General features: G+C 49.5%; 1 protein-coding gene across 1 annotated transcript in view; it reads right to left on the reverse strand.

The window, feature by feature from the left end:
• The window catches only part of lrp2b (low density lipoprotein receptor-related protein 2b), a gene marked incomplete at its 5' end in the record, with an annotated part of 304,974 nt that overhangs the window by 266,752 nt on the left and 10,808 nt on the right, over positions 1-27,414 (reverse strand). The gene's annotated exons all lie outside the window — the stretch shown is intronic.

Below are 27,414 nucleotides of genomic sequence, written 5' to 3' on the forward strand. Positions count from 1 at the left end.
GCCTTGACAGCTGGCCAGAAGAGGAAAGGGAAGACCAGTGCTGGTCGTACGAGAGCCGGTACGTTCCGGAAGCTGACTCCTGAGGACTGGACTCCCGCCTGTGAGACTGCGTTTGAGGAGCTCAAGAGGGCGCTCGTCGAATGTGTAGTGCTGGCTCACCCAGACTTTGAGAGGCCGTTCATCCTCTCCACTGACGCGTCGTTGGACGGTATTGGAGCAGTGCTCTCTCAAGTCCCTGTCGGGGAGGAGAAGGCCAGACCAATCGCCTTTGCGAGCAAGTCGCTCAGCCGCAGTCAAGCGAACTATCCTGCCCACAGACTGGAGTTCCTGGCCCTCAAATGGTCAGTGTGTGACAAATTCAGTCACTGGCTCAAGGGTCACAAGTTCACTGTGTGGACTGATAATAATCCACTCACGTACATCATGACCAAGCCTAAACTTGACGCATGCGAGCAGCGCTGGGTGTCCAAGCTGGCCCCTTACTGCTTCGACATCAAGCATGTGCCTGGGAGGCTGAATACAGTGGCCGATGCGCTGAGCAGAGATCCCTTCGTGAGGCCGCTCAGCCGGCGTCTCTTGACCGAGCCTTACTCCGCTCTTCTGGAGCAGGTGTGTGATGTGGAGAACAGGGGGGTGCAGGATATCTTCCGTCTGACATGCCAGCCCCAAGCTCTAGTGACCCCTTCTGGATGTGCGGTTGCTGATGTGTCCATGTCGGCGGATGAGACCTCCACGGTGCTTTCCTCCCAGGAAGACTGGGACTCTGCGCCAAGACACAGGGCAGTATCTATGGCGGGTCACCTGTCCACTGTTGTCACTGCCGACCACGACGCAGTCTCCTCCTTGTCGTTGGCCGATCTGCAGGCCCGCCAGCGAAAAGACGCCACCGTCTCCAGAGTCATCTTTTACGTTGAAAGGGGCCGCAGACCCTCCAGACGCGAGCGCTGCTATGAAGATCAGCCCGCCTTGAGGATGCTGAAGCAGTGGGAGAGGCTCGCTATGCAGAACGGCATATTGTACAGGGTTACGAAGGACCACATGACCAGGCACAAGAGGTTCCAGTATGTTCTGCCTGAGTCCTTGAAGTCGGAGGCGCTGTCTGGAGTGCATGACTTGGCTGGTCACCAAGGTCAACCTAGGACGCTGTCTCTCGTACGTCAGCGTTTCTACTGGTATGACATGGAGAAGGATGTGCGGGGCCATGTGAGGAACTGTCCCAGATGCGTACTCAGCAAGACTCCAGAGCCGGCGGCCAGAGCCCCTCTGGAGAGCATAATAACCTCTGCACCACTGGAGCTGGTGTGCATCGACTTCTGGTCAGCTGAAGATAAGAACAACAAGTCTGTGGATGTTCTGGTCATAACTGATCACTTTACAAAGCTGGCCCACGCCTTCCCCTGCAAAGACCAAACCGCGAAGAAGGTTGCTAAAAAGCTGTGGGACAACTATTTCTGTGTGTATGGCTTCCCACAGCGCCTGCATTCGGACCAAGGAGCGAACTTCCAGAGTGAGTTGATGGCGGAGCTGCTGGAGTTAGCAGGGGTCACGCAGTCCCGGACCACTCCGTATCACCCTATGGGGAATGGTGGCACTGAGAGATTCAATAGGACCCTGGGTGGGATGCTGCGCTCCCTGCCATCGGAGTCTAAGCACAGATGGCCCCAGATGGTCCAGAGCCTGACCTTCGCCTACAATTGTACACAGCATGAGACGACTGGCTTTGCCCCCTTTTACCTGATGTTCGGGAGGGTCCCGCGTCTGCCAGTTGATCTGCTGTTTAAGAATGTGCTCCAGGACGAGGTGGTCTGTGACTATGATGCCTATGTGAAGTCCCTGGCGGCCGATCTCCAGTCTGCTATGCTGTTGGCCCAGAGGCACACCTCAGTGGAACAGGGGCATCAGGCTGACCAGTACAACAAAAAGATGAAGGGCTTGCCCCTCTCGGTGGGTGATCGGGTCCTGGTGGCGAACAAGGGCGCCAGAGGGAAGCGGAAGCTAGCGGACAAATGGGAGCCGGACGTCTACACCGTCATTGCTTCCAGACCACAGTGCCACATATATCGGATCAGAGACCGGACTGGACGGGAGAAGACAGTCCACAGGAACCTCCTGCTTCAGGTCAACTTCCTCCCCTTGGACGGGTCATTTGATGATGAGGGTCTAGCCGCGGACAGCGACACCTGTGCGCCTGGTGAAGCCTCCCTCTCAGTCATGCCTGAAGCTAGTGCCTCAGACGCGGACAGTGTGGCGGCAGAGCCTTCCATGGGAGATGGACCTTCCATGGGAGATGGACCTGATGGGGATCGCACCGCATCATGGGTGCAAGAGCAGTCTTCAGTGGAGAGTGAGGATGACGGGCTACGTCCGTATTCCCCCCAGGGGATGTCCCCTGCTCTGAGTGAGCTTCCAGTGGCAAGTGCCGCCAGTCCCCCACTGTTGCTTGCTCCACCGAGTTCCCCCCCTGCTGTAGTCCAGCATGATGACAGTGTTGTGTCCACACAACCAGGGCGTACTCCTGAGCTAATGAGTGTCAGTGTGCCTGGTCAGAGCCAGGGTCCACAGACCACTGAACACTACACGTCCAGGTTCGGTAGGGTCATCAAGCCAGTCTTTCGGCTGATAGAGACAATGGTCCAACTTGAGAGTATGATGGGCTTCGAGCCGCAAGCCTCTATCAAACGTGTGTGAGGTTAGCTGCAGTGTTGTGTATAGCACTTACGGCCTGATACAGTGTCCTTTGTGGTGATGAGGAGTAACAGTTTTATTTATGTGTATGTGCCCTCGTCATGGTATGGTCAAGTGTAGCTGGATGGTGTATAAGGCACCGTCGTTATCCCTGGAGGTATGGTGGGAGTTGGCCACTCCTGGTGCCCTCCTGGCCTTTTATTAGGTGACAGGTATCGTTGGATTGTTCCGCAGTGTGTGGTTCTCATAGTAAGCTTGTGACTAGTGTGACACGAGGTAGGCACAGTTTTTTTTTATTCGATGTAGGTGTAATTCTGTGGGGTGAATGTAACAAGTGCCTTGTTGCCTTGTATAGATAATTACACCCCATCACAAAATACACTTTAATACATTCCACTAATACTCCTAAACGTTTTATTTTATTGATTTAAGTTGATTTCATTCCTTTCGTTTTGTTTTATTGCACTTTTGGGAGTTAAGGCTTTTATTTTGACATCGACACACTTACTTTTCTGGTCCTCCGGGACACGCATCCTGCCTGCTGTCTCGCGGTGAGTCAGTCCCACCTGGAACTCCGTGAGGTGAGCACTAATTATTATGTTCAGTGAAAGACTTCGGTCTAAAAGTTGTTAAATATTGTATGTTACATTCCTAAAACTGTGAAACGAGTTTGTAATGTAACTACTGTTCTTAATATGTACCTGTGCAGTTGTTTTGTGGGAGGTTTGACTGGGTAAAATGCACTTTAATAGCATGTAGGAAGTTTGCACACACGTGCGCTGTTAACATGGAGTTAATGCAGTCACGTCTTTTCTCAACCATAGCTCGTGCTGCAGATGTCGTGTTCCTAATGCTGCTGCATATTGTTGCCTTTGTAACCTAACAGGTATGTGTGTACAGTAGCTCCCATGTGTCCGTTTTGTATTCAATTGTGTATATTTTTCCAATGTAATTGTATATTAAAATGTGTCATTCTTATGAGCCAGTCCCACCTGGAACTCTGTGAGCTCGTGCTGCAGATGTCGTGTTCCTAATGCTGCTGCATATTGTTGCCTTTGTAACCTAACAGGAGGGAAATAAAGTCCGTCAACAGTCATCCATGTCTGTCGTCCTTAACACAACGCCGTCAGAGAGTATACCATACTACACCGGTCACACTGATACAGAGGATGGAGAGAGCGCGCAGATGGACCAGAGTTGAGAGACGAGGACGAGGAGAGGAGGACGGGAGAGGGAAGGGAAGGGACCTGAAGCGATTCGAGGCAGATCAACAATGAAGACGGACAAAGAAACACAGGAAAAGGGGCATGGAGGAGGAGACGTGAAGGGCCACGGTGATCCGAGGGAGGATAAGTACAAAATAGAATAAACATGAAAGACTACCCAATACATACACAGAGGATAATGGGGGATACAAGGGAGGAGTGAGAATAGCTACAACAGAGGAAGATAAATGAACAATCACTCCAAGGAAAATGTATTAAGGACACGAGTCTACAACACATAGGGAATAAATAAATATAAACACACAGGGAACACTACACATTGGAACGATATGGAGGCATAATGGGATTACATGTGGCACACAATACAAATAGACTTGCTGATAAATGTCTCTGAACAGTAAGAAAAATAAATACAGAGCATTGACCGGGAGCTCTGGGGCAGTTCACAGAAAAGAAATTCGGACTTATAGTGAGCAAGGGAGAGCCAACACAGGAGGTATCCAAGCCACTAGGGGGAGCCCTCTCACCAGGAGAGCCATTACTCCCCGCCCACCAGCAGGGGACAGGGAGGGGAAAATAGAACTCCCTAATACCTTGGAAGCATCAAACGTAAATGTTTTTCTTTTTATATGTGTACCAGGTAAAGATAGCAAAGACTACAACCGCAAATATAATTTTATGTGACATGGGTAAGACAGGAAGGCATTTGGAGAGGAAATATGGTATCAAAATGGTGTCGTTGAATGTGAATGGTATGAACAATCCAACCAAAAGGAGTAAGGTGATGACGAAATCTTGAAAAGAAGAGATGCAAGTCATTTTCTTACAAGAAACGCATTTAATAGCACAGGAACATGAATTTTTTTTTAGATTTGGATATGAAAATACGTTTTATAGTTCTTTTGATATCATAGCAATGGAAATGGAAGGAATTCTAATAGGGTGATTTTAATGTGATACTGAACTATGACATGGACACCACAAGTACAAAGAAATGGAGGACACACATCAGCAAATATATGAATATACAAATGACAGAAATGGGAATTATGGATGTGTGGAGAGAAATCCATGCATTAGACAGGGAATACACACACTACTCACACCCACACACAACATACTCAAGGATAGACTATTTTCTCATGACAACGGGGGACAGATACAGGGTGAAGGACAGCAGGATAGGGGTAGCGGACATATCAGACCATAGTGCGACATATCTGACAGTGGATCTCAAAAGTAGACGGAGAAACACAGTCTGGAGGCTGAACGTAGGACTATTAAATAACAAGGGTTTAGTAAATGAAATAAAAGAGGACATAGCCAGATACAAAGAAGAAAATGAAAATGGGGAGGTAGATCCGAATATTTTATGGGATGCACTGAAGGTAGTAATATGAGGCAAATTGATAGCGAAGACAGCACTACTTAAGAAAGCCAGACGTATCAAAATCGAAAAAGAACTAGAGAAGAAACACCAAAACTCAAAGGACCAGGAGACACTTAGGGAATTCAAGGATGTGAGGGGAAGAATAAACAGGGAACTACTGGCAGAAATAGAAAAGAAAGCAAGATATATTAAACAGACATACTATGAGGGAGGACCGAAAGCGACTAGACTTTTGGCTAGAAGGATTAGGACACAACAAAAACTAAACACGATACATACAATAAGGGATACAAAGACTAACAAGATATTGAGATAGCCAGCTGAAATAGAGAAGACATTTGAAGAATACTACAAGACACTATACACGCAACCGATAGCAGCAGAAGAAGAGGAGATAGAATGTTTTTTAGGAAAGCTAGATTTGCCATCGATAGGGAAAGGACAGAATGAAATATTAAATGCAGAAATCACAGAACAAGAAGTAGAGGATGCAATTAGTAGAGCAAAGGGTAGTGACGGATTCCCTTCAGAATTCTACAAGACATTTAGACAGGAACTAACTCCCATACAGGCCACGTGAGCGGATCGGCGCGGGCGAGAAATCCGCTCTTCGCTTTTTAAAGCTTGGTCCGCTCTGCTAATCGCTCATGTTGACCCCGCCCCCAAGTTGCTCTCCGCTCGCTCACCGCTCACCTTGAATCGAGCGCTCCCCGCTCCCCGCGCCACATCGCTCGGCAGATTTTTTTTTTTGGAGCATGGTGTAAATTAGCTCAAACTACAACAGTCTACACCCCCTGGGCCCCTTAACAATTGTTTGTATTGAGCCGCATTGTAATTGTACCCATTCTGCAATGTTAAATAACGTTGTTTATCCATTCACTAGCTCTATTAAGCGATGATAGCTAGCCTAGCCACAATGCTATGGTCGCTGCCATTAACGTTAGCATGTAAGCTAATGACAACAACAATGGCGTCAAAACTTTTTCTAACAGGATGTGAGTGACAAAGCCTGAACAGGATATCACAGGTTCACCCTTCTCATTGGTTGAAAATGGCCTTCATGTTTGTACATTGCCATCTGTTGCTTTGGCATTGTACTACATGTATATTACATCAGTGTTAAACCACTGTGAGCGGCCTGGAGTGGATTGGAGCGGAGGAGAACTCTCGCTCCGGACGTCGCGCCGACCCATTTTAAAACCCACTCCTCGCTCGCGTCAAAACCGCCCGCTCCGCTCCCCGCTCACATGGCCTGCTCCCATATTAGAAGCAGCATTTAGACACACGATGAAAGAGGGCATAATGCCACCCTCATGGAAAGAAGCCATAATTACCACAATACCAAAAGAAGGAAAGGATAAATAGCTATGTAGCAGTTTCAGACCTGTGTCCATACTTAACGTGGATTACAAGATGTATACATCGATAATATCCAAAAGATTTGAGACGTTTATGCCAGACATCATAGATGAAGATCAGACCGGATTCATTAAAGGAAGACAGACGCAGGATAATATAAGGAAGACATTGCAGATAGTGGAGGAGATACAGAGGGAAGGAGTAGTGCAGTACTGGTTAGTCTAGATGCAGAAAAGGCATTCGACAGTGTGGGCTGGGTATTTCTATACAAGGTACTAGAGAAGTTTGGTTTAGACAAATACGCTATGAGAACAATTAAAGCACTATGTCAGGAACCGACAGCAAGAACAGGAATTAAGGCAGCCTGACGGACTGAATCAAACTAGAGAGAGCTACCAGACAGGGCTGTTGTCTTTCGCTGACGCTCTTCGATGTATTTATCGAACCACTGGCCCAATTAATTAGACAGACTAAGGACATCAAAGGGGTAGAGATAAAGGGGACAGAACACAAACTAGATTTATTCGCAGACGACGCGATAGTATATATGAGACAGCTTCCCGGTGCTGATGGATCTACTGAAAGAATATGGGCACTATTCAGGATATAAGATTGACGTGACGAAGACACAGACCTTAACATGGAACTATACTATAACGACAGAAATTAGGGAAAGGTACGGAATTAGATGGGACATGGACAAGATTAAATACTTAGGGGTAAACATCACAAGAGGAGTGGGGAAACTGTTTGATGCTAAATATACAGATTAATCAGAACATCAAGAGAGACTTAGAAAGATGGACAGTAATGCCCCTAGACTTCAACTCAAGGATAGAAATCATCAAGATGAACATACTACCAAGGTTGTTGTGAAGGGCCAGATTAAACCGAATATATATATTTATTTATATATATATATTTAATTGTATTTGTATATTCTCTAATATTCCTTGATATCCCTTGTATATTCCTTGTACAATATGCATTGAATATCCATTCTAGCCTACTGAACATCCCATAATAGTCTCCATTCTACTATTGGTCGAGACCTTGGTGCCAGGCTGCCATACCCCCCAGACCCAGTTCAAACGTACCGCTCAACATGTACGAACAAGTCCTAGTTCCGCGTAGGAATCTGGCTACCGCACCACTAACGGTACTATTTGTTCATAGTGCGTATATATACTGCGCTACTAAAGTAGGACTTCCTTTTCAGTCCAGTTTCTTACCCTCCAATAGAGTGACAGACGTAAAGCCTCCCCGCGACGCCACGTGTGGGAGTAAGGCCAAGTTCGGCCTACCATCGGTATTGAGACATCGTGTATATTAATATTTGAATAGTCATATTTGGCACTATATCGTCGAGTTGGACGTAGTCTATTAAGCTAATAATAGTCTATTCATATGTAGTGCTTCGTGCGGTGAGAATACTATCGTAGTCAGTACCCCATCGTTTCGGGCAGAGAACTGGCTGCTTATCCAGGGTGGCCGACCCCATGTGAGGCTGCACCCGAGGAGCCCCAGAGCCGACGAGCGAGTGGACCTGCAGACCGGATTATTCTACCGACGACAGCCCGCCTTCCCAGGCACGGATTATGCTTTGTATACAGTGATTATTCTATGGATAAAGACCCCCGACACTGCCGTGTGTTGGGAACCCCCCCCCTGGAGAGGACGCAAGGTGAGGAGACGCTCTGCAAGACGAGGTCGCTTCACGTCTCTCCCCCGTGGACCGGAGGAAGCCGGCTCACAGAGAGTCCAACTGCTTTCATCTGTGGTCCAAGGATCGCTGGCGCACCGAGCTGCACAACTGTGGGTTCACCCAGGATACCCTTGGCCAGACGAGGCAGCCAGACTCTATCCCCCCCCCCCCCTACTCCTGTTGTCAAGCGACCGGATTCCCCCCCTAGTGTATCCAGTCTTATAATCATTAAAGTATCATTGCTGTTATTCCTTAAATATTCCAGGTTGTATATTTACCGCCTGCGCCACCAGAGATTGGACGTTCTCTATTGATATACCAACGAATACTCATTTGCCATAAAAGTGCATCCTATTTCAAATCATAAATGTAATTAAGTGATTGCTCTACATACCTTTTGCTATGTATTAATTATTATTAAACGCAGACTTTCGACTTGGTACATTTGTGTTGGATCGTTTCATCTACGTGGGAGTGTTTACCATAATTATTTATGCCTAGTACTGGGTGGCCAGAGTCTAAAGTACAAGAGGTAGTGGTAGTAAGTATCATATCTAACAATACAGTCAGGGAATTGTACCCCTCAGTTAAATTGGTCCTTCGAGCCGGAGGGTAATTAGTGTAATATTAATATAGTGTTATTAATATTGAAATGGCCTATGATGAACACTCCACGAAACGATCCTCCTAACCAACGCCCGCAGCGCGAACGACGGCTCCCTCAGTACTTAGAGGCTTACGCTGTCAGTCAACAACCTAGTCTTCTACTAACAGTAAACGCGGTAAAACTAGAAAGTAAAAGTATGTCTAACCCCAACGCCCAGACTACCCCGACCATAGAGGCCCCTACGGGTTCTAATGTAACTGACCAAGCTCACGGTGGGGACCAGTGGGAACCAGACATGACCTCACACCCCGCCAGTACTGAAGAAGTAGTCCCCGATGAGTCCCGGGAGGAATACAACGCTACCGAGAGAGAACTCGGCACGGAAGAAGACGGGGAGAGCACCGTGGAGATAGAGCTCCAAGGCTCCGCAAGGAGTACCCCGAGGGAAGGCTCCCCTATACAACCGCCTTCTCCCAGCGAGGCAGAGAGGACCCTACAGCAGGCCTTCCTCATCAGCCTGAACGCCGCTGCTGAACGCGACCGACTGCAGATCCAGCAGCGGAGCGAAGAAGAGCATATACGTCTAGAAATAAGACGCATTCAGAGGGAAGAGAATGTGGCCCGAGACCGAGCAGACAGCCAGCGAGCAGCTGCTGGTGCTCTACGGGACGCAGAGCGCGACAGACAGCAAGCGCAACTAATAGAACAGCTGATCAGACGGACAACACCCTCTCCCTCCGCCAGAGGCTCCAGGAACTCGTCTAGACACACCTCCAGGGCGGCATCCCCTAGCCGAGTAAACAACCCTGAACTTGACCAACAGACGAGGTCTATACCCCCCACAGACCACCTCCCCCCACCGGTCCAAGCGAGACCTAGCAACCGGGAAGGAGCAGCATATCCTGTGGAGAGGCTAAACCAGAGACTACAAGCACTGGATGACCTAACTGAAGACGAAGAGGAAGAGGAGGAGAACCACGCCCGACGACAGCACAGTACTCTACCGGACCAGGAGGTCCGGTACAGCCCAGGCTATACTCCCGCGGAGCTGCGCTACAGACCCCCGACTCTATACCCGGGTGAGCACGACGCACGACCCGCACCGAGGAACAGCACCTGGACAAGCGGGCCATGGTACACTGCCGGTACCAGCCCATACCAAGGAGCGGGAGGAGACTCGCCTAGGAGGCCTCTCCCCCAACGCTCGCCGATGTATCCACAGTCAGCGTCATACATTGGCACGCCTATGGTACCCGACTTCACCCAAGAGAACCGGGCCCAGTATACAGAACTCCGCATGTGTCTGGAGACCATGTTGGTGGATGTATTGGATGAACGCCATAAATACGCCATCCTACTGAAGCACTTAAAGGTACCCCGCGCACATAATATAGCGCTCGCCTACGCGACTTCCACCACCCTATACACAGCAGCGCTGGTAGCATTGGACCAGAGGTATGGGCGCATATGGGATTACGTGATCCAGGAGATCCGACACATCGACCGCTTACCCCCAGCAATAGACAATCGAGCACTGGACGACCTGTCCATCAGAGTGCAGTCCCTGGTAGGGATGTTGGGAGCGCAGAGAGAGAAGGGGAGGCATGAACTTTACGCAAACTCAAATGTGGAAAGGATCTTGGAGAAGCTGCCGCCCGTTCGACAGGAGCGTTTTAGGCGGCAGAGAGACCACCGAGACCCGAATGGCCCCGAACCGAACCTCCTCGATCTAGCAGACTTCCTGGCGAGAGAAGTCAGCAGCCTACGGCTAGATACATTCGGACGGAGCACCCCTGGCTCCAGAGAAGGAACCAGACGACTAAATGATGGAAGAAGATCGGTGACTGTGATGCACCAATCGGAGTCAGTACCGAGCAGCAGGAGCCACAGTACCCCCTCCAGAACGGAGAAGTGGAAGATAGTGTGCCCCTACTGTGAGAAAGAACACTGGCTAGCGCAATGTGACTCCTTCCCCAAGCTGAACGCGGAGGAAGCAAGTCAATGGATAAAGTCCAACAAGCGCTGTTTTCGCTGTGCGTGCTCACACATGGCAGCCGAATGCCGCTTAAAGAAAAGGTGCACCAAGTGCGATGGAGCCCATCTGGACATACTTCACGACAGTAAGTACTGGGCTCTGTTAAGGAAGGACAGGACACACTCACTGAGAAACATTGCTTTATACTGAAAACTAGGGTAAGCCATTTTAAGTTTATTAGTGAATCTTAAAAGTGAGGAACCAGCTGACTTGAATAAAGGGGCGTGTTTAAAACGGCCATTTTGTTTAGTTAAGTGCCCCCATTAAGGGACTGTTTCCTGTTTACTAGTAGCATCTGATTTGCTGAGTGAGCCATTAAGAGCCTGCCCTGTTTAAAAGCAGAGGTCCACACTGTGTTGAAATCACTTTGTACTGGGCTCTGTTAAGGAAGGACAGGACACACTCACTGAGAAACATTGCTTTATACTGAAAACTAGGGTAAGCCATTTTAAGTTTATTAGTGAATCTTAAAAGTGAGGAACCAGCTGACTTGATTAAAGGGGCGTGTTTAAAACGGCCATTTTGTTTTGTTAAGTGCCCCCATTAAGGGCCAGGTGTTAAGACAGCACTAATTAGTGATAGTGATTTAAAGGCTTGCTGGTGTAGCGTCAGCGAAGCGTCGTGAAACGAAGAGGGACAAAGAGGAGGAGTTTTCCTGGAGTTCACCGCCGAGGAACCCACCGATCCACCCAGTGCTAAGTACACCATAATCCTATATCTCCCTCCCACACTGCTATTTCTCTACTTCCTCCCTGCCACTCTTGACAATACAATGTGTCTCATACCTATATCCACAATCTGCTCCTCCAGAACTGACTCTACCCATCCACGCCAGTTTGCTAGCAACCCGGCTAATCTCTCCTACCCTCCTACAGCCACTAATACACCTGTCACAGTACGGGGAGGCTTATGGAATTGTCAATCAGCAGTCAAGAAAGCTGACTTCATTACTGCCTACGCCCATAGTCTAAATCTGCAGCTCCTGGCTCTAACTGAGACCTGGATAACCCCCAATAACTCATCAACACCTGCAGCATTATCTACAAACTATAACTTCACTCACACACCTCGACCTTCCAGACGGGGTGGAGGCACTGCCCTCATGACATCTCCTTCATGGGCTACAAACGTAACACCGCTCCCAGAACTGTCACTCTCCTCTCTCGAATATCATGCAGTATCTGTCTCTAATCCTTTCAATCTCACCATTGTTACACTCTACCGCCCTCCAGGTACACTCGATCACTTCACAGATGAGCTGGACATGCTTCTTAGCTCCTTACCGGAAGATGGTACCCCTCTCCTTCTACTGGGCGACTTCAACCTGCCTGACTCATCTCAGTCAGTCATAGTAGTCTCCCTCCTACAATCGTTTGACCTGACTCCCACTGCCATGCCTCCCACCCACAAAGCAGGCAACTCCTTGGATCTCATATTTTCCCGTAACTCCAGCATCATTAACACCACGGTAACTCCCCTACATGTATCTGACCATTCCTTCATATCCTTCTCACTAACTCTCATGCTTAACCGAAAGGTCTTCACCCCAACTCAAACAGTCTCACTCAGACGCAACCTGCCCTCCCTATCCCCCTCCACCCTCTCCTCTGACATACTATCCGCTCTACCTTTGAGTGACACCTTCTCTGCTCTCTCCACAGAGATGGCAACCTCCACCCTCCTTTCAGCCCTTGCAACCTCCTTCGACAAGCTCTGTCCCCTCGTTGAGAAACCTGCCCGCCGTTCCCCACCCAGTCCATGGCTGACAGATCCAGTGAGAGAACAAAGACAGGTCCTGAGAGCAGCTGAAAGGAAGTATAGAAAGTCACGCCTCACTGCTGACATCGACACATATCACAACCTCTTGTTAACATTCTCCAAAACCATCACTAATGCCAAAGCTTCTTTCTTCCACCATAGGATCGAGGCCTCTGCCAAGAATCTTCGCAAACTACATGCTACCATGTCCTCCCTCCTCACTCCCCCCCCACCCCCCCCTCCCTCATCTTTCTCTGCCGAAGACTTTGCGATTTTCTTTGAGGAAAAAGTGGAGAACATCCGCAGCTCCTTCTCGCAACCCCCACCCATTCCAAATGCTGAATCGAGAACCTCATCCTTCACTCTGTCATCTTTCTCTCCCATTACAGAAGCAGAGACCCTGACACTGGTAACGTCAAACCGTCCGACTACTTGCCAGCTGGACCGGCTACCCTCCCCACTCCTCCAGACCATAGCACCAGACATCCTCCCATTCCTAACTGCAACCATCAACTCCTCACTCAACTCGGGGGTGGTCCCCACCTCCCTAAAACAAGCCAGAGTCACGCCGCTCATAAAAAAACCAACCCTGAACCCTACCGTCATAGGCAACTACCGTCCTGTCTCTCTTCTCTCCTTCCTTTCTAAAACACTTGAACGTGCTGTATCCAACCAACTTACTGCTTATCTCTTACAGAATGACCTCCTAGACCCTAATCAGTCAGGCTTCAGGACTGGTCACTCCACAGAGACAGCCCTCATTGCGGTCACAGAGGCACTTCACTTAGCAAAAGCGAAAGGCCTCTCCTCTGTCCTGATTCTCCTAGATCTATCTGCAGCCTTCGACACAGTCAACCACCAGATCCTCCTTGCGGCCCTCGCAGGAATGGGAGTGGCTGGCTCTGCGCTGACATGGCTGTCATCATACCTCAATGACCGCTCCTACCAAGTGTCATGGAGAGGGACCCTGTCGGCCACCCGCCCCCTGCGGACGGGTGTCCCCCAGGGCTCGGTTTTAGGACCCCTTCTCTTCTCCCTCTACACTAAATCACTGGGTAACATTATCACGTCTCATGGCTTCTCCTACCATTGTTATGCCGACGATACTCAACTCTTCCTCTCCTTCCCTCCCTCAGATATCCACGTCTCTGTGCGGATCTCGGCCTGTCTGTCCGACATCTCAGCCTGGATGACGTCCAACCACCTCAAACTGAACCTAAGCAAAACAGAATTGCTCCACCTGCCGGCCAAATCCTCCCCCCTAACCGACCTTTCAATCACAGTGGAGAATGCAGCTGTGACTGCGTCCCCGACCGCCAAGAACCTTGGTGTTGTCCTCGACGACCAGTTGAACTTCTCTGCTCATATCGCAGCGACGACCAGAACCTGCCGATTCCTCCTGAGCAACGTCAGAAGGATACGCCCCTTCCTGACAAAAGAAGCCACCCAACTCCTCGTCCAATCAACAGTCATCTCCCGCCTCGACTACTGCAATGCACTGCTCGCTGGCCTCCCGGCCACTGCCACTAAGCCTCTTCAACTCATTCAGAACGCAGCGGCCCGCCTGATCTCAAACCTACCGAAGTCGGCCCATGTCACCCCACTTCTTAGGGACCTGCACTGGCTCCCCATTGCTGCACGAATCCGCTTCAAGGCCCTCGACCTAGCATACCGTGCGGCAAAGGGAACCGCTCCCGCCTACCTCCGGTCAATGGTCTCTAACTACACACCCTCAAGACCCCTACGCTCTGCATCTTCTGGCCGCCTCAGACCTACTCCTATCCAAGCTCCGGGAGGGTCATCAAAGAGAAGTCGCCTATTCTCAGTCCTTGCCCCACAATGGTGGAATGAACTACCCACCCCAGTTAGGACAGCCGAATCACGTCCAATCTTTCGCCGTCGACTAAAGACGCACTTCTTCAACCATTATCTGAATTAAAAAAAAAAAAAAAAAAAAAAAAGAATCTAACCCTAACTAACCGTACTGTCATGCACTTGTCCTAATAAACTAAACCTACACTGTAGCACTCAACACTTTGATGAACATTGTTGCTCAGCTGATAGAGTTGTGCCCTTCCTGATGGCTTGTCGTACAGAACTTGTAAGTCGCTTTGGATAAAAGCGTCAGCTAAATGACTAAATGTAAATGTAAATGTAACAGACGGCGCCCTTCACCCGCACCATCCAGCAGCAAAGCGAGCGTCATGTACATCGATCCCGCCAGCAGCAGCGGAGCCCGAGTACTCCTAAAAGTAGTGCGTGTGACACTAAGCTACCAGAATAAAGTCCTGGACACTTACGCCGTCCTCGATGACGGGTCAGAGAAGACCCTTCTGCTCGCCTCCGCTGCGGCCCAGCTAGGGCTGCGGGGAAGCGAAACCCAAATGACAATTCGGACAATAAGACGAGATTTGAAGACGATAAAGGGCGAGAATGTCTCATTCTCTATCGCAGCAAGCGGCCAGCCTGAGCGACGGTACCAGATTACAGACGCTTTCACCAGCCAAGAAATAGGACTGTCGCGGTACACATACCCCGTCGCCAAGCTGATGGAGAAATATGCACATCTGCGCAAGTTACCGATCCCGCTCATAGACAATGCTATGCCGACCCTGTTGATAGGCTCCGACCATGCAGACCTCATTGCCCCGATAGACCGGGTTCATACCGGACCCCGAGGCTGTCCTGCAGCAGTCGAGACCCGTTTGGGATGGACTCTCCAAGGCCCGCTCGCCAAATCTCTCAACCGAAGTACAGCCACTAGATGTCTCCACTCCCGAGTCACAGAGGGAGAAACCGCACTCCTGCAACACGTAGAGCGGTTATGGACCTTGGAACAAATGCCCTTTAAGAACGGAAAGAAAGACATTCGCTCTAAAGATGACATTTACGCCATTCACCTCCTCGAGACAGGGACCAAGAGAGTCCCGGTCAACGGCGTGTTGAGATACGCCACGCCACTCCTGCGGCGAGAAGGAATGCCTACTTTCCACGCCAAGACAGACGCCACAGAACGGTACCTGCTGAACACGGAGCGGCGCTTAGCCAAGAACCCCGCCCAAGAGAGTGTATACCGCGCTGAGATTGAGAAGCTCATCACAGCGGGACACGTCACGAAGATGGACATTAAAGAGGCTGACCAGACCACTGAATCGTGGTACGTGCCTCACCACAAGGTCCATCACAACGGTAAAGACCGCATAGTATTTAACTGCAGCTACCAGATCGGATCCCAAAATCTGCATAAAGAGTTACTGCCCGGTCCCACACTCGGCCCCTCCCTACTCGGCGTTCTACTCCGCTTCCGCCAGGAAAAGGTGGCCATCAGCGGGGACATTAAAGGAATGTTCCTGCAGGTGAGATTAGTAGAGGAGGACAAGCCCCTGTTACGGTTCCTATGGAGAGAGAAGCCAGGAGATGAGCACCCAGCCATCTACCAATGGGAAGTCCTCCCCTTCGGAACGACGTGCAGCCCCTGCTGTGCTACATTTGCACTACAGAAACATGTAGCAGAGGACCCAGCAGCGGACGAAGAGGTCCGACACAGCGTAAAGAACAGCTTCTACGTAGACAACTGTCTACAAAGCCTTTCAACCCAGGAAGAAGCCGAGGCTCTCCTGATTAAACTCCGCGCCTCATTGATCAAAGGCGGCTTTGATCTCAGGCAGTGGGCCAGCAGCGATCCGCAAGTACTGCGCAGCCTCTCCTCCGAGGACAAGGCAGCCAGCAGCGAGACCTGGATGGCTACAATCCCGGGAGAAGCCCAGGAGATGACCCTGGGATTGGTGTGGCGATTCAAAACAGATTCGCTTCACTACAGACACAAGCCCCTGACTACGGAGCAGGGAAGGCCGGCGGCGGCGCCGACCACCAGACGGAGTGTGTACACAACACTCGCCCGACAATATGACCCGCTAGGATGTATTCTACCGTACACCACCAGGGCAAAAATGATTGTACGAGCATTGTGGGACAAGGACCAGGGCTGGGACGACCCCATTCCCGCACACCTTGCATCCACCTGGAGAGAGTGGGAGATGGAGCTCCACTCACTCCCAGGCGTTAATATGCGCCGAAGCTACTTCCCACCCACGGTGAGGCCAGAGACATGTAAAATGGACTTACACGTCTTCAGTGACGCCTCAGAGGTCGCATACGGATCAGTAGGCTACTTGCGGGCCCAAGAAGAGGGGGGAGAGATCTACACAGCATTTGTCCTCGCCCGCTCGAGAATAGCCCCACGCAAGCAACAATCTATCCCACGCCTAGAGCTCTGCGCAGCCCTAGCCGGAGCGCACCTAGCCACGCTCATCCAACGTGAGCTCACCATACCGGTGTCTAGAACAATCCTGTGGTCAGATTCCACGACAGTACTCGCCTGGATCAAATCGGACTCATGCAAGTACAAAGTCTTCGTGGGAGTCAGAGTCACCGAGATTCAAGACTTAACCGAAGAGTTAACCGGAGAAACAGAGTGGCGCTACGTTGATACAAAACAGAACCCAGCTGACGTCATCACCCGGGGAATGCCCCTAGATGACCTCACCCGTCGCAATGTCTACAGTGACGGCCCAGCATTCCTAAAGCTCCCGGAAGGAGAGTGGCCCACGCCTATCCCGAGGGAAGCCAGTCAGGAGGAGGCTGAGAATAAGAAGCCTGTGTTCTGTGGATTGAGCACTGTTATCTCCGCAGACCCCAACATAGATGATTGCACTACCATAGAGAGTGCACAACAAAGGACATTCCTACTGCACTACCTACCGTCTCTACAGACCCGCCAGAAGTGGGTAAAGGAGAGAGACAATTTGACAGAAGGAACGGTCGTCATGATTATTGATCAATCACTGCCCAGAGCTATGTGGCCGGCCGGCCGCGTAAGCAAAGTGATCACCGGTGCCGACGGCAAGGTCCGAGCAGCTGAAGTGCTTGTCCAGGGTCGCACTTACACCCGTCCCGTGGCGAGGCTCATAGAACTGCCCCGATTCCCAGACACAATCGATGATGACCATGACCCTATAACCCTATGACTTTGTGAAGTTGACTGACCCCTACAGCAAACCCTTATGTGTAAATAGACAACGCGATTAATCTGTCTCTGCTTAACTGATTAGGTCTGGGACCAATCAGGGGGTGGCTGTTGTGAAGGGCCAGATTAAACCGAATATATATATTTATTTATATATATATATTTAATTGTATTTGTATATTCTCTAATATTCCTTGATATCCCTTGTATATTCCTTGTACAATATGCATTGAATATCCATTCTAGCCTACTGAACATCCCATAATAGTCTCCATTCTACTATTGGTCGAGACCTTGGTGCCAGGCTGCCATACCCCCCAGACCCAGTTCAAACGTACCGCTCAACATGTACGAACAAGTCCTAGTTCCGCGTAGGAATCTGGCTACCGCACCACTAACGGTACTATTTGTTCATAGTGCGTATATATACTGCGCTACTAAAGTAGGACTTCCTTTTCAGTCCAGTTTCTTACCCTCCAATAGAGTGACAGACGTAAAGCCTCCCCGCGACGCCACGTGTGGGAGTAAGGCCAAGTTCGGCCTACCATCGGTATTGAGACATCGTGTATATTAATATTTGAATAGTCATATTTGGCACTATATCGTCGAGTTGGACGTAGTCTATTAAGCTAATAATAGTCTATTCATATGTAGTGCTTCGTGCGGTGAGAATACTATCGTAGTCAGTACCCCATCGTTTCGGGCAGAGAACTGGCTGCTTATCCAGGGTGGCCGACCCCATGTGAGGCTGCACCCGAGGAGCCCCAGAGCCGACGAGCGAGTGGACCTGCAGACCGGATTATTCTACCGACGACAGCCCGCCTTCCCAGGCACGGATTATGCTTTGTATACAGTGATTATTCTATGGATAAAGACCCCCGACACTGCCGTGTGTTGGGAACCCCCCCCCCTGGAGAGGACGCAAGGTGAGGAGACGCTCTGCAAGACGAGGTCGCTTCACGTCTCTCCCCCGTGGACCGGAGGAAGCCGGCTCACAGAGAGTCCAACTGCTTTCATCTGTGGTCCAAGGATCGCTGGCGCACCGAGCTGCACAACTGTGGGTTCACCCAGGATACCCTTGGCCAGACGAGGCAGCCAGACTCTATCCCCCCCCCCCCCTACTCCTGTTGTCTTACAAGCGACCGGATTCCCCCCCTAGTGTATCCAGTCTTATAATCATTAAAGTATCATTGCTGTTATTCCTTAAATATTCCAGGTTGTATATTTACCGCCTGCGCCACCAGAGATTGGACGTTCTCTATTGATATACCAACGAATACTCATTTGCCATAAAAGTGCATCCTATTTCAAATCATAAATGTAATTAAGTGATTGCTCTACATACCTTTTGCTATGTATTAATTATTATTAAACGCAGACTTTCGACTTGGTACATTTGTGTTGGATCGTTTCATCTACGTGGGAGTGTTTACCATAATTATTTATGCCTAGTACTGGGTGGCCAGAGTCTAAAGTACAAGAGGTAGTGGTAGTAAGTATCATATCTAACAATACAGTCAGGGAATTGTACCCCTCAGTTACAAAGGTTATTATACCTATATCAGTCTTTACCCATACCAATACCACAAAAACAATTCAGAGAATGGGACAGACTGATATCGAGATTCATTTGGGCAGGGAAGAGGCCGAGGATCAGATATGTTACTCTACAACTACCAAAGGAGAAGGGGGGAATGGCAGTACCCAGTCTGAGAGACTATTACTACGCAGCACAGCTCAGAGCAGTGAAATGCTGGTGCAATGTAAATTATGAAGCCAGATGGAAAGACATTAAAAAGGAAGGGGAGGGATACAATGTACAGGCACTAATAGGGGATAGGGAACTATTTAAGAGACAGGAACAATTGCGTAACGGCAAAAAAAAAGTATTATTATTTTCTTTCTTTCAAAAAGGGCACTTTTTTTATGAGGCTCAAAAAGGCAGGTGCTCAAGCACCCCTTGGGCTCTACGTGTGCTCGTGCCTGGTAACAGCGATATGTACAATGATAGAAAAGGGAGAAATACAGACCCTACAAAAACTGAAAGAAAGATTTGGACTAGAGAATAAAGACCACTTGGGCGGCTAAGTGGCACAGTGGGCAAGGCGCTCGCCACTAACGCAGGAGATGCTGGGTTCGAGCCCAGCTCTCGGCATTGCTTCCGGCTTGGCTGGTCGTTCATACTAATACAATTGGCAGTATTAGGGTGTGGGAAAGCCGGTGGGTGGGGATCGGACGTTGTGGACAGCGACTCCTACAGGTCAGCAGAATCAGGAAGTATCTGGGGCAGCGTGAGCCTCCCACGCGTTACTCCTCGCCACTGAGAGATCGCGCTGTGCAGGTGAAAAGATGTGACGGCTGCCTCCTCGTGTACCGGAGGGGACACGTGATGCAAGGCTTCGTCCACATTGCAGCCGACCAGTGGGAGGCATGGTCTAACAACGTTCGAGACAGGGGAGGGTAGAATTGGATAATACGAAATTGGGATGGGAGAAAAATAGAAAATGGGGAGAAAAAGTAGATAAAAAAAATTGAATAAAGACCACTTTAGATATGTACAGATTAGAGACTATTACAACAAATAAATAAGAGAAGACAAGGACGAAGAACAAAATGGAATAATTAGGATGATAGTAAGGGCATATGAAGGGATGTACCAAGCAATAATGGACAGTAAGGGGGATACAACCAAATACATAAAAGAAAGATGTAGGAGAAGGAACTAGAGATCGAGATTACAGAGGAGGAATGGTACAACATATGCAAAGTACAGCACTCAACAACTGGTTCAAGGGTATGGAGGGAATTTGGATGGAAGAACATAATTAGATTCTTTATAACACCAGAGATAAAAGGCAAATATGCACCAGCACAGAAATCTTGTTGGAGAATGTGTGGAAAAGAGGGTGCGAACCACACACACATATTCTGGGAATGTCAGAAAATAAGAAATTATTGGGAAGGAATAGGAGAGACAATAAACGAAATAATAGGATACGAAATACCCCAGACAGGCTTAGTGCTGTATCTAGGAAATCTGACGCAGGAAGATATACAGGGGGAAGACAAATATCTGATAAAGATACTATTAGTGGCAACCAGGAAAGCAATAACCAGACTGTGGTACAAGGAAGATCGTTAGGTTATGACTATAACCAAGTTCTGTTAGTATAGCGACGCTCGGCATCACTAGTCTGCACTATCTCGCATATGTGCACGCGCACTGAATAAAGACCACAAATGTACCTTTAATCCCAATATTCGTCTGACCACACCCCTATCAGCTTACCCATATAAGCAGGGGTGGGGCCACCCACTCGCCTCCTTCCCAAGCTTTCGCCACAAGGCGAGGTCAAAGGCTGCAGCGGCGTCGGATGCCGAGCGTCGCTATACTAACAGAACTTGGTTATAGTCATAACCTAACGTTCTGTTTCGTATTAGCTCTCGCTCTGCATCACTAGTCTGCACAAGGGAGGCCGAGCGAGAGCCAACGGCCGACAAATACACCCCGCTGACAGCCCCCCACAACCATCAGAACAGGGAGGGCCGAGCCCCCCCGACCCACCCTAATGGAGGGCACCCCCCCTATTAGGGGCTTCACGGGAGGGCGACGGACCCGACTGTGCGAAGAGGCACTCAAGCAACTCAACGCACAGGGTGAGCAGACCGTGGCTTGACCCCACGACTACACACACGCACAACCCGCATGCCACCCGGGAACGAACGGAGGAACAACCTCGTTACTGCCCCCAGAATCACGGGGTCAAGGGCAAACCCAACCCCGTGGCAAGGCCGTAGCAGCGGAGCGCGAAGGAAGACCCAGACCCACCAAAAGGACTGGACTCCCTGGAATGGGGGCCCGGAGAAGTCCATGATGCCAGCATCAAGACCCCACCAGGTGGGCACGTAGTGCCCCGCCCCCCACATCGCCAGCGTATTCGGACAAAGGCCCCTCAGCCGAGCGGGCCCCGTCCCCCCAATAGTACACCGCCTGGCACACTGACCCTGCAACAGGCAGTCAGCATGGCCGTAAGCACACAAACAAGGTTAACCAACGGAAGCAGGCAGCGCACCGGGGAAAAACCAGGCAACAGGCTATTAACCCTAGCCTGGAGACTGCGGACGAGACAGGCGCCAGAGGGGACAGCTGAACACAGCCGCCCCGGCGGAAGGAGCGTAAGCTGGCGGTGTTGCATGACCAAGCCTCCATTTAAAAACCCCCACCCAGAGGGGTCGAGGCAGAGAAGGCTGACACGATTGGCAGACGTCATGAACGTGCAGGGGCACCCTCAAACGGTGAACCCGGGAGTTGACACTGCTCCAACACACCAGGGAATCAACCACCTTGGTGTTACCCAATGCGGTGGTTGTTCCTATAACCCCTCAAGAAAAAACTCCAAAACACACCTGCGGGTATACACCGGCTATACCGCAGTACAAGTGTTTCAGTTTTCAAAAAAGGGTTAACCCAGGCCTACGGGTCGACGAAACATTACTTCGGACCGGGCCTGGCGGTACGGGAAGCACAGGGTCACCAGAGGAGGTCAAAGACCACCCCCACAGGCCCCTCTTCGCCATGCGTGAGAGAGGAGCGAAAAAGAATGGAGAACCAGCCCCTAAGCACACCGTACTTGGTATTCCCAGGCGGTCTCCCAACCAAGTACTAACCAGGACCAACCTGTGTAGCGGCCGAGATCCGACGAGATCGAGCGTGTACAGGATGGCATGGCCGTAAGCCATTACGACAGTGCTGAGTAAAAACGTACCCAACCAGGGTCTCCATAGCGCTTAACCCTGTGACACCCGGACCGACCTGGCATTTTTCCCCCTGAAAAAAGCCCAAGTCCCTCAGGGTACCAGAACAGCAGATCTGCATCCCCGGCGGACAACGGGTTCAACTGATCCAGACCAGCGTGACCAGAACCAGTCCCGTGCCCTAACCACGCCGACATGCCTACTCCAGGAGAAAGGGCAGATATGCGTGTCGATCTTAACATGAAAAGAAGGCGCCACCCAGACGTTCGGGCGAACCGCGCCTGGTGGCCCACCCCAAGGGCGTGAGACCCCTCTACATATGTTCAGATCCATTCCGTCATCATCCCCCAGACATGAACGAGAATCCGTCGATAACCAACCCAGGTCGTGGGATGTGGTCGTCGGAAGAGGAAAAACCCCCATCTCAGTTGCTTTATAAAAACGCTGTTTCAACCTCAAGCAACCAAGGCGTGCCAGTCAGTCGCCTGTTTACAGCGAGCTAGCACTATACGTGCGTCGGGACACACCCCCATCAATGAACAGGCTATTTAAACCTGTCATTGAATCCCCAAGGCGCCCAGGGGAACGACAAGAGGGGTGTGACACTTCCTAACTCCAACACTTTTTGAATAGAAAAGAAGGAAGCACCAACAGTATGTATCCCAGTCTACACAGCCGGGGGTAAAAAAATTCACATTTTTACATCCCACCACCCTCCCATAGGAAGGAGACGGGGATCCCCAGAGAGACTTCCCACGCGAGCTGTACAGATTGAAAAGAATATATTGCACCTTGAGCCATGTAAAAAATTGGTTTTAGGGCTCTCCGGGGAAGAGGCACTGAACCCATACACACTCAATAATCGAATTGAATCGAATACATACACAATAGAATAGGACACCTTCTAGAGGGTCCACTCACTTTAACAATCTGAGGAGGAAGGCTCTGTACTCTGATGGAGGCTCCCTCACATGGAAAGGAGGAGTCCGAACTCACAGAAGGCCCGAATAGGCGCTTGGTGAGGAGGAGCCCTGACCACCCCCCCGAAACAGATCCATCACATGGACCTGAACAGCACACGGAAGTCCTACCAACAGAGACGCGCACGGTGACGTACTCTATGGCGGGGGAATTTCTGCGGTGCACACGCCCAATATTCCAGGCCGTGGGACCAGAAAACTCCCTCCCCCCCCCGTACCGTGCCGAACCGCAACGTGACAGGAACCTTGAAGGACAGGGGTGTACCCCTGACCGACAGAAACAAGGGGGAGAGGAAAGGTTACCAGTTCACCCCTTTACGACCCCACACCCATGATACGATGTAATGACAAAAAGAGAATATGACACAGTCATAGTCAGCTCTATGAAGCGTTTGACAGCTCCACACAGCGCATGAGCCAACCTGCTATCTGATTTTTACTAAGGAAAAAACACAGAATAGAGAGGGCTCTCTAAGAGCCCCGGTCCAACATACACATGTGCTTCTGTGGCCAGTCCAACCCAGTTGTAGGTCACATGACACACACAACCCATCATCATCTACAAAAAATGGCAAAAACACTCTACAGAGGAACGCCGTTTTTCATAATGAGAGAATACATAATTCTCGATTAGTATCGGCCACAGGCCTTGCTAAGCACACACGACAGCGACCAAACAATCTTTTCTTTTAGGAAAATAAAGTTTCTCCAGCAGTTTTAGCACAACCTCAGCAATCAAGCTAAGGGTTACATCGCATCCCTACCACACAAAAGACACAATGCAGTGCACAACATGTCTGATAGGAGGATGAAAAAGTCCCCAGGGAACCGGGGGGAAACACAATCCTCTTATTTTACCCTTAATACGGCCAGTTAAAACAGGAAAACCTGTTAATATGTGAACACACTGTTCATTGTCATCACAGGCTGAGAAAAGAACATTCTTTTACTCACTTGTCACTAAGCATAGCTTCATAGGTTAGTTACCTTAGTTGTGAGTACACGGTACATATAAACACACATGATGTTTCTCACACAACAACCAGATCATTTTCACATCTGTAACAACAACCCGATTTGCACGGAGAAGCTAACTGCCAGTGACAAAAACAGTTCACACATAACTCGCGTCGTATCCTAAATGCATTGCAGCAACACACGTTTTGGGAAAACATCGTTATTCACAAAACATTTAGAAAAGTAAAACCAGAAGACGTGTTATAAGGTCTGGTCAAACCTTGTCCTACCCGGAACGTAGATCAGCGAAGTGCAGTCTCAAGACCCCGTAGACAACACAGCCGATCCTGTGTTGCTCGAACTGGGCAGCGGCGTCGCTCCAACCAGTCGCTACAGTCCTCTTTGTTGACGCAATCCCCGTCCAGGCTCAGGGCAGGGTCGACGAACATCCCCTGTCAAAGATGACGTCGTAGTCAAGAGTGTAAAACATGTTATAATCAAAGCACGTTCAACAGAGTAGCATTAAGCTAACGGTCGCCCCAACCGTCGGTCGCTACCGCCCCTGCTCGCGAGACGCCGAGCGAACGGCGCACGCGACCAGAGGGAAGCGCGCGGCGGCGCGCGAGGAGCCGGAGCTACCCCGCGCTGGCCTTGTCCGATAGCAGCAAGCTAACGTTTCCTAGTGATCACAACCGGCTAGCGCCGCAGCTAATAGCTGACTGGCTAACAGTAGGCCCACCTCTGTAGGCCACGCAGTGATCCCAGCAGGCTAACGCCGCAGCTAACAGCTGACTGGCTAACCGTAAGTTAAGCAGCTATCACCTGAACTTTGTACACAATGACATAACACTCACCCAGACAGGCCGCCGTTCTGAAACCCTCCTCACTTTTTAAGAGAAAAGAGAAACAAGATGTCAACACAGCTTTACAACGGTGATTTTACCAACACCCGACGGAATCAGCACAATACCAAACTGGCTTGTGTAGCTGACTTGAACATGGATCTTCCGCTATCGAACATCCATGCACATATCTCCTCGTGAAGGAATACTCTCATTTGGATATGAAAGAAGGGGCTTAACACGGGACAGAGAGATATCCACTCGTCCAGAAAACACAGGGATCACCAGTGTTAATGGTCGCGGCCCACTAGTTAAACTAAAATGGCTTCAGACCAAGGTCTTCTGTCGTCTAGGAGACTGAACAAAGGACCCTAGCCTGGGGCCGGTTTTCATAAACATTGTCAAGTAGCCCCCATAGCACTAACAGACAAGTGAAGCCTGCCAGCAAACATAACTCACCAGAACCAGGAACCCACCGCGTCTCACAACAGCGGCGCGTCCTACAGCCCAGCTGTGCCTTTACCGCAACCAGCACACAGCAAGGACTGCAGTTGGAAAAGCATGTAGCGGCACGAACTCCCAATACGAAAACCGGTGGAGGATTTTTAGAATGATCATCATCTTCCAGACACTCCAGTACGAAGACAATATCGCCGTATTTTCTCGAAAATAGTGAGAGAGAAAATAAAGATATGATGTCAACGTATCCTTGTTTCCCAAAGCTGCTCCTAATTCTTTCTTCCAGCATGGTGTCAAGTGTGGGGATCTACCGAGGCACTTCTTCCTTGTGGTGAAAGCGAGAAGGAGGCGAGTGGGTGGCCCCACCCCTGCTTATGGGTAAGCTGATAGGGGTGTGGTCAGACGAATATTGGGATTAAAGGTACATTTGTGGTCTTTATTCAGTGCGCGTGCACATATGCGAGATAGTGCAGACTAGTGATGCCGAGCGAGAGCTAATACGAAACAGAACCACAGACTAAGGACCAATGGGTAGGAATAGTAGAGGAGATACAAGAAATGGAGAGAATAACACATGCTGAGGCTACAGGAGGAGAAATTCAAATCAAGATGGGAAAAATGGGAAGACTATAAGACAATTAGGAACAACACCACAGAAGAAGGACAGGAACTAAGAGAAGAGACTGAAATGCAAATACTCAATGTACCGATGACCCCATGCCACTATATGTTTACTTTTATTTATTATTTGTCCTTTTTTACTTGATTTAGATGTTATTTTCTTATAATTTTGTCTGTCAATTGTAATGTTGTAATGTTGTTGATGTGGATGTTTGTAAGTAAAAAAAAAAAAATATTTTGCAAATACAAATTTAAGTTTAAAAAAAAATAACACTATATATAAATGTGATCGTTGATCTGATATTCCTTTCTACCCCGATCGAAGCTGTCTCTGTGTGTGTGTGTGTGTGTGTGTGTGTGTGTGTGTGTGTGTGTGTGTGTGTGTGTGTGTGTGTGTGTGTGTGTGTGTGTGTGTGTGTGTGTGTGTGTGTGTGTGTGTGTGTGTGTGTGTGTGTGTGTGTGTGTGTGTGTGCTGTGTGCCATTGACTGCAGGAGGTGGCGGGAGGAGCCCCGCGGTCCAGGGCTCTTTTCATCCTTGCATGGGGAAGGATAATAATGATAATCTAGCTTTCAGGAAGATTCGATAATCAGGCGAAAAATGACAACGTGTGTTTAGTGTATTCCACTAAAACGCTATTATCGCGTCTTTTTCTGGAATTACTCAGAAGCACCCAAACTATATTCATATTCAAAACTGTCTAAAACGGAAATGTACCGATGAAAAAACAATCTGTTTTGTGGATATTGACTGGAAGCAACTCACTGACAGTCGACAGGTGTATTAGACCCATAGATATAATATAAGATACATCTCGCAGTCCCCCCATTGATTAAAGCAATGGCGTACTAGCGCCCTCTGGCGCATAATGAGTTGTTCTATATGTGAAGATGTTCTGTATGCTGCCTGCTTGGCCAGGGTCCACTTGAAAAAGAGGTCTCAAGTGTCTGCAAATCATGTTATGATTTCTCAAAACGCAATTTAGTGACTGAAACACTAGCTGGTTATGAC

Source organism: Notolepis coatsorum, assembly GCF_963971535.1.
Source record: "Notolepis coatsorum genome assembly, chromosome: 10".
Lineage (NCBI taxonomy): Eukaryota > Metazoa > Chordata > Actinopteri > Aulopiformes > Paralepididae > Notolepis > Notolepis coatsorum.